The 12,859-nt window shown below is 35.7% G+C and overlaps 1 pseudogene; it reads left to right on the forward strand.

The window, feature by feature from the left end:
* The first annotated feature begins 1,751 nt into the window (after positions 1-1,751).
* On the forward strand, positions 1,752-9,166 carry LOC114685018 (annotated as a pseudogene).
* Positions 9,167-12,859: the final 3,693 nt, after the last annotated feature.

The raw sequence follows: 12,859 nt of genomic DNA on the forward strand, positions 1-12,859 counted from the left end.
ATACATGATGTGAACCACAAACCATGATTTCACATGGACAGTTACACATAATTAATACAAAAGACAAATTCTAATAAACCAAGATTTTATAATGATTGCTTGCTGGGATTAGATTTTTATCTTTTTCATTGAAAAAGGGAAACTTAACAGAGATCTTTAGTAAACATGTTGTGAGTTTTGGCAGAAACAAAAGCAGACATTCAGAGAACAAAGGAGCATGAGAGGCAAAGGACATTTTATCTCAGTTAGAGGAAAATGGGCTTGGACTTGCCAGTCAGAATTAGCAGTGAGACCCAGTAGAGCCTACATGGTTGTGCTTTCCTGGCTACAGCTTGTCTCTCAAATAGTAATTCATCCTTAGAGTCTTTGCTGAGATCTGTAAATTCATATTAGGATCTCTGTAGAAGCTAGTAATTTTATCATTTAATAACCTATTAATATTAAAAACAAAACACAGGTAAAAACATTAAAAAGAATAAAATGAACACAAAAGAATTCTGATATTTTCCCCATAAAATGAGTTTGGGGATACTACTGGACTCAATGGGACTCATTGGGACCAAGGCATATAATTTTGGCCACCATTTCAGATTGTCCCAAGAAGTCACATGGCATATGCTTTTTTTAAAATGATGTCATTAGTAGGTTAGCTGCCAAGTCACATGGTTGCTTCCATCTTGATGAGGATCTTCAAGTCATGTGTCCAATAATCAAGGTCATATTTTTGTTCAAGTTGAACTCAGCTGCAGAGTAATGAATTACATCTATCATCAGGGCATTCCAGGTTGTTGTGTAATCCTCTTTGTGTGGGAGGTAAGAACACACTGAGGGGATAAAGAATGAGGCAGGCAGATGGTGGAAAATACAGAAACCTAGCACACAGTATCCCAGAGGATTCAAGTCATGACTGTAGGCTGTTAAACTATAGGAAGCTCAGTTAGTCATTCTGATTCATTGTATGGCTCTAAAAAGGAGAGAGAGATGGCAATGGGAGAAAGGAAAGGTTGTTCAAAAGGATATGCATGGGTGTTGGAAAACCTAACCCCTCCCAGGTTCATATCTAAGATTGCTTTGGGATTGATGCATATGACACAGGCAAACATGGTCCTCATTCAGAAGCATCAGTGGCCCTTATTCAAAAGACAGAAAGGCTGCACTCTCCATCTATGTACACACAGAGTGAATGTGGTGAGGGAGCATTTGGGATTTTATAGTACAGAACGGGAGAGCCTTTAAGGATGGAAGTGTCCCTCTCCTGGTTATTTCACTAAAGTATCAAAGAATTATGGGGTATTTGTTTGTGTTTTCCCATACTAGGGATTCCAAGGTTGATATCAGTGCAGGTCAACTTTAATGTCCAAAAAATTTATATATACCCAAGGCTTTTAGATAATTAAACATCTTTTACTATATATTGTGACATTCAAATTATAACCATTACCTTAATGACAAAATTATTATTTGTAGGTATATAACATTGACAGTGTAAAAGCCATGGTACTATACCATCAGATTGTGATCCAGAATTGTACTGATAGATAAGATGTGAGTCCCCACAATAAATATTGACAATCCTTCTCTCCAGGTTCAAATTGAGGAGCTACCAGCTTTCTTTGGCCTTCATATTTGCCATTGAGGAGATCAACAGGAACACTCACATTTTACTGAACACATGTCTAGGATTTGAGCTCTATAATGTCAAAAGCAATAAACTGGATATTTTGCAGGAAACTTTTCTTTTCCTTACAGGAATGGGAATAAACATTGCCAATTACACATATCGAAGAGAGAACAAAGCTGCTGCTTTACTTACAGGAACAGCATGGGAAACATCTGCACGTGTTGGGAGACTGCTGAATCTCTACAAATATTCACAGGTGAGAGACATGGCTGTGAGGAAACAAGAAACCCATATTAAAGTGCAGACATTTCAGGTGTTTTCAAGTGTATAGAAGTGAGGCTGTGACATTTATCTATTAAAGAGACTATATCAGGCATTTGGATATATGTCCTCATATACTTTGCTTGAGATAGAGAAGAGGAAGAGGTTGGAGCCTATAATAGGTGTTCAGAAAACTTTGTGTCTTGTGAGGAATTCTTATAAAGGTCTGCAGAAACAGGATGGGAGTTTAAAACACCATGAGTAGAAGTTAGTCTGTATCAATCCAAAGTGTCACTTTAAGTTTAAGACTATGTTGTGTGTCAATATTTTCCTTCCTGTTTCCTATTTGAAATTTCCTTCAGCTTACTTTTGGGTGATTTGACACTATTCTTAGTGACAGAGGACAGTTTTCTTCTCTCTACCAGATGCACCCAGGGACACATTTCTGTCACATGGCACTGTCATTTTGATGGTTCATTTCAGGTGGACATGGCTGGGACTGGTTCTCATAGATGACCACAATGGGGCTGAGATTCTATCACATGTGAGAAGAGAGATGGATAGGAACAGAGTGTGTATAGCTTTTGTAGAAATGATTTCTGACAACTGGATTGACTCTGGCTACAAATCCAGAACAAGTCATCAGCAGATCCTGAAATCATCTGCAAATGTGGTTTTCATTTATGATGTCACTATATCTTTATATGGTATAATATATAAATTATATATATATACATAAATATACATTCAATTACTTGGAAAGTCTCGATCATTAAGTCACAGTGGGCTGTATCTACTGATGTTCCTTATTTTGTATTTGATCCATTCCATGGGAGTCTCATTTTTGCACCACACCATTCTGAAATTTCTGATTTTAGGAAGTTTATTCAGACATACAAGTCTTCCAAATACTCAGAAGCCCATATCCTTGCTCTTCTGTGGAACAGATATTTCAATTGCTCTTTTTCTGGACCTGACTGTGAAATTTTGGTTAACTGTCTACCCAATGCTTCCTTGGAAATGTTGCCTGGAAATGCTTTGGAAATTCACATGACTGAAGACAGTTACAACATATATAATTCTGTATATACTGTGGCTCACAGTCTCTATGAGATGACTCTCAAACAAATAGAAGTCCACCATGATGGAAATGGGGAGGTAAATACCTACCCTTGGTAGGTAATTTCTCTTCTTGTATATTTTATCAATAGCCCTTTGTCATACTGTGGTTTTTGAAAAGCCCACAATACATGATACTGTGGCAGGTTTTATCAGAAATCACCTGAGAGACTGTATGTAATTTATCATCAAGAAGTCTTTGCAGACACATATGGCATGTTCATGATGAATGGGTGGAAATAAAAAGATTTAAATGTGTGTATGTCATTATTTACTTTGTGTTACAATTAACTTTAGAATCTGCTCATGATACTATGCTCAACTGAAACCATATTATCTCTAAGTATATTTCAGAACAGAGATAGGAGAATTAGATCCTAAATAGTCAAATGCTACTAAATCCATATAGTTCAAATTCTAAATCTATGGTTATGCTTCCTAACAGACAATTTTATTACATTTTGTACATAAACACCCCAATTTTTGTACTGAAACTTTGAGTAGATTACTTGAATATTTGGATGTGGGTAGCACTTCAAGACTGTGAACTTTGCTTGAATCAACATTCATAGAGTAAATCTTTTTGTTTGTCTACTTTTTATTGTGTAAGTGTGTGTGAATTCTTTTTTGAAATAACAGTCTAGAAATATGTTATATTCATTTTTATTCTTCATCCATTAAAATGTTGATAGCTTGGTATAGCTTGCAATTAATGTCAGGGGTTTGGGACAATGAGACCTATTCCTTCATTGGGTTCTGATGAACCTTTCTGGGAATAAATTCATCATAAAATTCTGCATTTCTTTTAGCTTCACCTTTATCTCAAGAATATACATTAAAAAGATAGTGCTGGAAAAATTATGGTTTTGGATTCACAAAGGAAATTAGATGCAGAATATGATATTCTCAACCTCTGGAATTTTTCAGATGGTCTCAGACAAAAGATGAAAGTTGGAACATTTTCTAAAAAATTCCCAGAGGGCCAAGAACTGCTTTTGTGTGACCATTGGATACAGTGGGTGACAGGATTTACAGAGGTGGGCTGGATTTTATCTCATTGTTTTGATCCTTATGTCAATAGACATTTATTTGTGGATGTAATGATTGTTGGCTCCTTACCCAGTGCCCATGTACATGCACAACTACTGTCATTTGAGAAAGTTTTTGTTGCTTTATACTGAATAATGGGCTTGTTTATTTTTCCATACTGTTTTCTATGGACACCTTTTTCCAGTAATAAATACAGTGTCAACTTATTAAGTTTTCATTCAGGTACTGAAACCACCTGACATGAGCAGTACTTTGACTTCCTGATATCAGGAAATATCAGTGCATGATCATTTTGCTTTCAGACACGTGGCAATGTACTGTAGCATGGAGGGCACATATGCATGCGTTAATTACATGTTTTCCTGATAAAAAAGGAAGCAACTTGTCAAACACTAAAACAAAAACAAAAACAAAAACAAAAAAAAACTAGGATTGCATATCTTACAAATGTAGACTTCATTGTTCACATTTGGTGTGAGCAGTTCATAATAATTCAGTCAATCATGTTGGGAAGAACCTGAGAAAGTGAATCATGTTGTATCTTCAGTCAGGAGGTAGACAGATGTGAACACTCTCTTCAGACACTTTTGTTTCTTTTTTCAGTTCTTAACAACAGCCAATAAGATTGTGCTACCTAATTATAGAATACATCTTCCTATCCAAGTACCCTAATATAATTCATCTCTCATAGAAAACTGAAAGGACTAGTTCCTATGGTTATTCTAAATCCTGTCAAATTAACAAATGCAAATTAAGCATGACCACTGGGAAACAAAGATGTTCTCACTCCAGCTGTCATGAAGTGTACAACAAGATCAGGATGGCATTACAGTTGCCCATTTAAACATGTACTCAGTTAGCAAACTTCTTATTTTGCCCAACCACTTACGTTTTCACAATTATTCAGATTTCTATTGTCTTAAGATCATTGTCTAAACACATTGATCTTCATTGGCATACTATATTAAAATTAGAAGCAATGCAGCAAATCAAGATTCTGAAAAAGAATAATTATAAAAACTTGCCATCTCCTTGTTCAATATTGAGAAATAATGTTTTTGTTGCTTTAAAATTATATACTTCTGAGTATTTTCTTTTCACTATTTAATTCTCAGCTTCCCTCCCTCTGTGTGCAGTGAGAGATGTGTTCCTGGATTCAGAAAATCACCTCAGGAGGGAAAGACTGCCTGCTGCTATGATTACATTCGTTGTCCAGGTAATGAGATTTGCAATGAGACAGGTGTCAGTGTTATTTGCATATTTCCCACCTCTTCACAGTGTTCTGAAATGTTTAAGCAGATGTATAAGTTCTGTAATTTAGAGACAAGTCCTGTGATTCTTTCAGTTAGAATTAAAAATATTTTGGTTTATTTTATCATCATTTTAAATGTTGCTCTGGCCAGTGAAACTCATACTTGATTCATGTATTTGATCCAGTATAGCCATTGTTCCTTTCAGAGAACAACTTTACCGATCACAGAGTAATCTGCTTTATTTCACCAAGGCATTTAACACACACACACACACACACACACACACACACACACACACACACGCATGAACACACACATACCCTATAAATTACTGACTTTCCTTGTATTTCAAATAATATTCAGTTCATAGTTAGCACACATTTATTTAAGGAGTGGATCCTTATGACCTTCATTTGCATAATTTCAGTCATGATTCTATATTCATCAGATGTGTTCAGAAACGTCATATTTGATTTACCTGTGGACATATTTAAAAATGTTTTAATTTACATTCTTCTTCATTTTGTTTTATTTGTGAATGTTTTGCTTGTATGCATGTATGTGCACATGTATTGCTTAGTGCACATCAAAGACAGAAGAGGACTTCAGATCTCTTGGAGGTGGAGGAATTGATAGCATTGACCCTCACGTGCATTCTTGCAACAGAAATCAGGTCCTCCTCAGAGTAACAGTATCATGAACCACAGAACCATTTGTCTACTCTCATCTTTTTGATTTCCAATATAAATAACATTCAACATTCCATTAATGAGTATCATGAGTATCTTTTCTTCCCCTTTTTCCTCCATCACCATGTGAGTCCTAGAAACTTCAAGCCTACTTAACTTCCATGGGGAGGGATATCCTTCAGTAACATAGATATGAAAGATCTAAATCTTGTTGTGGACCATAATATATCCACTAGGGAAGTATGTCAATAACCTATTATGAGAATCTTACATTGAACACAATTGATTTTAAATCAATAGTTGCTATGTATCATGAATTTGAATGTAGATTTATATCCCTTCTTTATTAATTTGAATAACATAAGCTAATGAATGTGATAAGTAGTCATTATCTCATTGTATACAATTGACTCTATTTTTATAAAAAGTTAATGAAAGCATTATTAAACGTAGAAGAGATAAATTATGGGACAATGCCTGTGATAACTAGTTGAAATGGCCCATCACCACTTCCATTAATGATAGTGTTGTGAATAAGCCATGGATAGATGTACACCCTTGTTCTCAGAACAAGGCAGGTCATTGAATTTGAAGGACACTCTTTTCCAGGAATAGGTGGCCAAAGTAGAGGAACCTTATGTTAGAATATATTCAAGGAAGATAAAATATGCATGAGACAATTGACAACATTTAATGTGAGGAGAACACACAGACACTATGTTGAATATGGAGAGAGAATCTAAGAGGATTCCTCAACCTTAATATTTTTGTCTAATAGGATTCTTCACATATTAATTGGAGTATTTTGAGTAACATATTGTGTTACTTGAACACTCAAATGTTTTGACTTTAGTTCATAAAGATAGAAATTTTCAAATTTTTTGGTTTCTTTTAATTTAAATGCATTTAATTTAATGCCTAATTTAAAATGTGCATATTAAGACTGATTCTACAGACAATCAAAGACTTAATATTCATATAGGTGCTTTGTGTACATTGGGAACATGATAAATTCATGCATATGATAATTATATTCATTAATGGAAACTGAAACATCAATATCAAATCCTGCATGGTTGCAGTTTAAGGGGACACTTTAAAATATTATTAGTAAGAAAGAAGAAAATCAAATATAAATGCTAAATATTTTAAAATAGTGAATCCTATACTTTAAATCCTATAAAATTAGAAGTACCTATATTTTAAAAAATCATATTTAAGTCTCTATAAAATATTTGTCATGACTATGTACCCTGTGTTTTCACATGGGGTTGTGGTGATGAATCATTTATGATTTGTTAGAAACCAATAGAAGTAAACACATGGGATATGATAGAGACAGAGTCCCTTGAGAGTCTGAGGACAACAGGAAATCATATCTGGAAGAAACAAATAAAATACTGATAATGGAATAAAACATTCTATAAACACTAGCAAGAGAATGAATTCAATAGATTTTTAATTAGAATTTTAAACACCAATTAAATAGCAAATTCCACTTCGCAAAAATATGAAAAATTTAAATGAGGTATGAAATGGAAGTATTTTAAAGAAAATATATAATAAATACATGATATTTACATCTTTTGAATTTAAAGTATAACACAAAAGTTAAAAAGGAAAAAATATCACAAAATTATTCCATGGTCAACTAAGTCTAAAACAAGAGTTTTGTATCTATCTCTTAAATAGATCTTTTCTCACTGAGAATGATCAAAGAGTTTCACAAGGGAAGTTTTTCCATCTTTCAAGAATCTAATAATTCTCATTCACACAAGTACCATCAGAGAATAAACACATTGGAGTATTCTTTGGAAATAGGTACATTTTGATATTAGGATTGAGAAAAACATTAGAAGAAAGAAATTTCAAAGCACATAATCTTATACATAACTTGCATGAAAAAGTCACATAAGGGAATTCAGAAGGAGGTGATTCTATGATCAGTTAGGTTTCTGTAATTTAATTCAATAATTTATGGAAACTATAAAGAACAAATACAAATGATCACTTAATTAAAAATATATAGAATTATAACCATGAAAAGGATAGATTTGTTCACTTTGTGTCCAACAAAGAAGATAGACATTATCAATGTGGAATAATTGATTAGAGAGCATTTGGAAATTTTCACTATTGAGCACTGATTCACTTGAGTCTTGAACAACAAAGAAAATGTGGGCAAATGCCAGAGAGCTGATGCTGTGAATTTGCTTGAGATAAAAGGGGACCTGAGCAGAGACTCACAATAACTTTAATTCCTGAGTAGATATGGATCATTGTGTGAAGTGTACAGAAATTCATTATGCAAGCATAGAGTAGAACCACTGCCTCCAGAAAGCAGTGACCTTTCTGTCCTATGAAGACCCTTTGGGGAAGGCACTCACCTACTTGGCCCTGGGCTTCTCTGCACTAACAGCTGAGCTGGTGTTTTTGGTGTCTTTGTGAAGTACCACCACACTCCCATTGTCAAGGCCAGTAACCAGGCTCTCACTTACATCCTGCTTATCACTCTGATCTTCTGTTTTCTCTGTCCATTGCTCTTCATTGGCCATCCCAACACAGCCACCTGTATACTGAAGCAGAGCACATTTGCAGTTTTTTTCACACTGGCTCTCTCCACAGTCTTGGCTAAATCTATTATTGTGGTTCTAGCTTTCAATATCACAGTTCCAGGGAGACTGATAAGGTGGATAATGATATCAAGGGCTACTAATCTTATCATTCCTGTTTGTACCCTTGTCCAACTTGTGCTCTGTGGCATTTGGCTGAGCACATCTCCTCCATTTATTGACTCAGATGCTTACACTGAACATGTACACATAATTATTCTATGCAACAAAGGCTCTACTATTGCCTTCCATTCTGTCCTGGCATACCTCTGCTCCATGGCACTTGAGAGCTACACTATGGCTTACCTGTCCAGGAACTTGCCTGACACATTCAATGAAGCCAAGTTCATCACTTTCAGCATGTTGGTGTTCTTCAGTGTGTGGGTCACCTTCCTTCCTGTCTACCACAGCACCAAGGGGAAACTCATGGTGGCCATGGAAGTCTTCTCTATCTTGGCTTCCAGTGCAGGACTCCTAGGTTGCATCTTTATCCCCAAGTGCTATATTATTTTGTTCAGAGCACATAGGAATGTACTTCATCAAGTCAGGAACAAAGCATAATCTAGAGGAAAAGTAGATCTTTTACAGCTTAGTTCATGTTTTTCTTAGTTACATAGAACACTTTAAGCCTGTTTAGCACAAATCCTACTGTCAGTGATTATAGAGCAATTTAAGATTTTATATTTATTGCTGTCATTTGTTGATGAAATCCATCTTTATTCTTTCATCTTCTAATTTTTTTTACTTATTTCACTAAATTAGAAAGCATATTTCCATATGAATTTATGGTCACTCTCAACTAATATTATAGAAAATATTATTGGGACATGTTTGTATTCTTCACCTCTGCAACACCTCATAACTTTGTCTTTATGACTCCAAAGATTTTTATATGTATCCATATGTTTTTGATGCTCTTGGCATGTTTCTTGAACTCATCATGCTTATATTTCATGTATGCTTTTGCTATGAAAGAAGGCACATTTTAAAAATGAATATAATTTGTACATGAAGATGTTACTCTGCTAAATAGTTATTTGCATAATGAGCTGCATACTATAGTTGAATGAAGACCAATTTATTTCTTAAATATAGCCCCAATCAGATATCAGAAATTAGATATTATACAAACAATCAGTTCTATTGGTGGAAGCATTAAGGCAATTCCATGTAGTTAAAAGGGAGGTTTATGTTGTGGGTAACTTACAAGTAAAGAGATAGGATACAGGGTTTGGGAATGGTGTAGTGTATAGTCCAGTTGTGTTCTCTGGAGAACTCTGCTCAATCTACCTCCAGCATCCAGGATCCAGGAACCAAGAGAATGAGCACATCCCAATCTCAGGTCTTAAGGGCTCCTCCCTTGACCTCACCTCATATGCATGACTGTTACCGGAAGCCCCAATGGGGGTTATTTGCCAAGTCCTGGGAGAGTTAGCTGTATCATTTGTCCATTCTCTGCATAATGAGAAAGCACAGGGCTTGTCTCAAGTCCTTGCTTGAGTGTTCTGTGAGGCTGGATTGTCTCATCTAGCCATCTCAAAATTGTTCTGAGGAGTTTGTAGTCCAAAGTCTATCTTTGGGATATTTGTCATCTTAGTGGTATTATCATCACCTTGATGGAATCATCATTTTGGGAACCCATCATCTTTTTGGAGACTTCAAGGTCACTGTTAGTTATGGTCATGGATTACTGCAGAAAATTGATAGAGGCTCAAACCCCAAAATCATGTGTAGGAAGCTAGATGAAGTCTTTTTCTAGGATTAGTTAGTACTATATATGACCATTAATATGATAAAGATGTAATACATGTATCTTATATGTATTATAAGATATATAAATTTTGATATAAAATTCATTTATTAAGAAAAGTTTTAAAGAGACAAAATAAAACCAATGATTTATGAGATTAGTGGCAATAGAATAGTTCCTCAATTTTGTTTTTTCTTCTATCCCATATCATTTTTCTCTTCTGACATGATACAGAAATTTTACATTTTCTTTTAATAAGCATGCTTGGATTTAGAGAAGGAGAGAGCCATGCTCCAACTCCAAAGCCAGCTTTCATTTTTAGCTGAATTGGGGCTACATAAAGACCATTTACATTATGTGTCTGTTGAGAACAGCAGAAACAAACATTTAGGAAGACTTATGAAATTTTATCCTTTTAGATAGGTGATATAACAATAGGGCAATTTATTCTTGCTAAATGGTCTTATTAAATTAAAAACATGGAGTCAGGTATAGGGGTAAAGATATGAGAGATCAGGGAAATAGGAAAAGCCACAAGCTAACCTAAGCCCACTGACACCCCAGTCTCCAAAGAGAAACCTACTTCCTGTATACCCACATATATATGCCTTTATGTTCTGTTCTCTCTTTGGCTCTCTCAGACCGGCTACATAACTTCCTCTTCCTTCCCAGCTCTGTCACTTCCTGCCTGTCTGTACAGACCTCCAGACCGCTATGGTTAGTGCTGGGATTAAAGGTGTGTTACCATGCTTGGCTCTGTTCCCAAGTATGGCTTGAACTGAAGGGATCCAGACAAATCCCTGCCTCCCAAGTGATAGGATTAAAGGCATGTGATACCATTGCCTAGTGTCTATGTTAAATATAGTGGCTGTCTTTTCCCTCTGATCCTCAGATAAATTGTATTGGGGGACATAGTATATCGGAGGACATACTATATCACCACAATGGGCTAGATATGTGTTGTGTGCTTGATATATTCTGGAGTCATCAAAATGATGGCATTCAACTAAGAAAGAACACATCTATTTACATAGAAAGGGTTACTGATGACTTCAATAACATGAAGAGTTTATGAGTTATGCATGACACTATGTGATACAGAAGCCACAATACATTTTTGCACTGATGGAAGGCAGAAATCTACGACAAATGAAATCTTTGAGGTATGGAACTGTGGAGGATTAGCTTCACCATGAGAACCTCACTGCTTTCACAGCCCATTCAGCAGTGAGTATATCAGTAGGGATAAAGCTGTAGATAAGGTATTTATCATATGGTCAGTAAACCAAGTATAGAAATAAAAAATGTGGATAAATAAGCCAATTATTGACCCTGGGCTCCATACACCTATACTATCACAATGGCTACAAGGAGTAAGTCACTTCTCATCACAGAAGTGAAGAAATGGAAATCTACCCCCTCAAGCCTTTTTCTCCTTGAATTTAATTAGAGTATTTGGATCTGAACAGGCTAGATTCCATGGCTGTCTACTGACCACATGACACAACAAACAGTATTATCCTGAGGTGATACATTGTGTACCCTAATAAATTTGTCTGAGGATCACAGGACAGAACCAGTAACTAGTCTAGGCATAGAGGTCAGGCAGTGTTGGCACACACCTTTAATCCCAGCACTTGAGATCCCATGCCTTTTCTTGTGAATCACACACACATTTAATCCCAGGAAGTTATATGGCAAGGCAGAGAAAGGTATATAAGTTGTGAGGCAATAGGAACTCACTCTCTTTAGGCTGAGAATTTTGTAGAGGTAAGAACTAGTGGCTTGCTGTTCTGCTTCTCTGATATCTCAGCGTTCACCCTGATATCTGGCTCTGGGTTTTTTTTTATTATTAGACCATCAAAGATTCTAACAACGTCTGATGTCCAACTTGTGGGGCATGAAGTCACAAAAATGCCACTTGCCATGGACCTAGCAGGCAATTTGTAATAGAATTATCCCTTAGACTGGAGAGATTTGGTTACAAGTTTCTTAGAAGTTGGTCCCTAATTACAGTGGAGGACCTGGTGAAAGGATGAGGCTAAGACCATTGAACAATGAAGCAGGTCTGGAAGTATGGAATTTTCCCAAGCTCAACTTCTTGGAGAAGGAGATTATGCTAATGTAAAAAGGCAGTCTCTATATGGTGACCCTACCTTGGCTTTATGCCAAATGGCAGCCTTGAATGCTTGGGACAGAATTGAAGGAGTAGGAAAGAAAATTGAATCATTTACAAAAGTTATACAGAGCTCAAAAGAAACCTTCACTGATTTCCTACAGAGGCTGTCTCCAGTAGTAAATAGAGTGATACCAAATTCAGAAGTTATACAGATAATAATTGTGTCTCTAGCTTTTGAAAACACTAAGGCACTGTGCAAAAGGGTAATTAGGCCATTAAAGGCCAGATCAGAATCCTTGGAGGAATGGATCCAAGACACAATTATATATTGAATCTCATGACATTGATGACACTTGGATAGGAGAGGTAATTTTCATAGGTTTGA

This window comes from Peromyscus leucopus, chromosome 23, assembly GCF_004664715.2.
Source record: "Peromyscus leucopus breed LL Stock chromosome 23, UCI_PerLeu_2.1, whole genome shotgun sequence".
NCBI classification, from domain to species: Eukaryota; Metazoa; Chordata; class Mammalia; order Rodentia; family Cricetidae; genus Peromyscus; species Peromyscus leucopus.